Below are 2,235 nucleotides of genomic sequence, written 5' to 3'. Positions count from 1 at the left end.
GTCTAAGTTCGGGCGGAGCCGAACATTAAATACCCGGCGCAAGTATTAAATATATGTTTTTCACCTTTCCGAAAGCTACCGCTACATGGTAAACCGGGGTGTATCCATTTTGAGTAAATTATTGTCCTTAAATTTCGAAATATTGAAGTTTCAAGCATTTCTGAAATTTACTGTTACATGGAAAGGGGCCGTAATTTTAGTTCGATTTCAATAATTTTAAACGTTTTGCTTCTATGTGTCAAGCACAATAACCACACCGAGTTTGGTACAAATTGCTAGAACGGTTACCGAGATACATATATGTGATCATAAGTGGGCGGTGCCACGCCCATTTTTCAAAATTTTCTCTTAAGCGTATTTCTTGGTAGAGAATTGTTGCAAGCATCAATTTTGAATAAATTAGCTTTAATATTTACTGATTTATCGAAGATTTCGTATTTCTCTAAATTACCGTTATATGGGATGTGGGCGTGGTTATTGTCCGATTTCAAAAATTTTCGGCCATTTCGTATGTTATACCAAGGTTAACAACTGTGCCAAATTTGGAAGAAATTGGTGCAGCGGTTACCAAGATATACACATGTAACCATAAGTGGGCGTGGCTACGCCCATTTTCCAAAAATTTTTAATATTCTTATTTTTCGTCTAAAAGTTATTGTAAATATCAATTTTGAGTGAATAATCTTGAGTATTACTTGCATTCCTCAGGACAGGGACAACATGATAGAAAATTGGTGGAAGTCATTCGCCAGCATTCTAACTAAGTACTTCCAAACTGAGCAATGTAAGTCTCAGCAAAATTTTGTTGATTAATATATAAGGAACTTGTTTTACTTTAAATACTCATAAGTGGCAGGTCACACGGTATACACTCAGCAATAAGTGGGAGGTTTCGACGGGCTTCATTAATCAAGTAGGACAGCAGGCAAATTTTGGAATGGCTAAGCGGTGACTTTTCGTGGCGCAAACCTCTAAATGCAGTTGGCATATATAGTTTCGTATCCAGGTACGGATAAGTGTGTCCAAAGTTCTGATTCCTGCACGCATTGTTGCGTTAGTTCGGACCAATAAAATAGTTTTTCCTTCAAGATTTAAAAGTAGAAAAGTTTTATACCCGATATAAGTTCATTACTGCAGTCATAAATTTAAAAAAATTCTATAATATGGCTTAAAAAACTTGACCACAAAGTTAGCTCTCGATGAAAGGAAAAGTTCAATGCGTTGTAAGTCAAACCATGTAATTTGAACACAATTGAAACTTTTAAGCGTGCCATCATAAATCACATTTTGAATGCGAGTGAAGAGTTGCTTAATCGTGTTAAGAGTGCATATAAACACGGAATTTGTCCACACGGTTGTTTCATGCAACTCTAAATAGTTCTTAAAATTACCTTTAGGCTAAGCTTTGTTATAAAATTAATAGCTAATATCCTTTTTTCATGGCTGCTTGAGTCTTTAATTTTTATTTTTCCATTTTTATTATTTTTAAGAATTTACACATGTATTAACAGGGTTGCATCAGGATGAAATCTGTTTAAAGCTGAAATTAGTCAAGAATGTAAACCTACCGGTACGTAAACCCGAGTCAGCTGACACGATCTGTCTTACCAAAGCGCCATGTAAATGAAAACTCAACACGGCAGAATTTTTCTGTAGTTGTAGCCCGTAGCGCAATTTAGATTTTTCCGTGTCAGCTGATTTCTCCTTCTTTAGATGGTTGCCACTTCGTCAGTTTTACAGATAGTAAAAAAGTTATAAGTTCCTATTCAAAATATGTTTAAAGTATTTGAAATTTACTATTGAATAAGGTTTTTGTTGAAAACTAAGTAGTTTATATTTAGCTAAAATCTATTATAGCACGAAAAATTGTAGTTGAAAGGGTAAGTTTATGAAAAGACATTGATGAGTGGCAACAGTGTAGTAAGCAACACTGAGGGCTCCAGTAATCGACAAAATTCTGCGTATACAGACTGCGTTTAAGTATACGTTCAGCGTTCTCGACTAATTTCAGCTTAAAGCGTGTTCGATCGACTCATTTCTACACTGACACGAGTTAATTCGATACCGCGTTCAATTCCATATAAACAAGATAACGATGCTTAATGTTGCTGATATAATATTTGTTTAACACTTTTTTTAGTGATGAATTAATAATTAAACAATATATCAGAACTCCCTCAGCTATTCCTCATATAAGCATCTGCATGCATTAGCGTTCAATGGCATCACCGTACT

Source organism: Rhagoletis pomonella, unplaced genomic scaffold (genome assembly GCF_013731165.1).
Source record: "Rhagoletis pomonella isolate Grant_MI unplaced genomic scaffold, Rhpom_1.0 Rhpom_scaffold_00001, whole genome shotgun sequence".
Lineage (NCBI taxonomy): Eukaryota > Metazoa > Arthropoda > Insecta > Diptera > Tephritidae > Rhagoletis > Rhagoletis pomonella.
The sequence above is the reverse complement of the archived record's forward strand: the minus strand, read 5'-3'. Positions refer to the sequence as shown.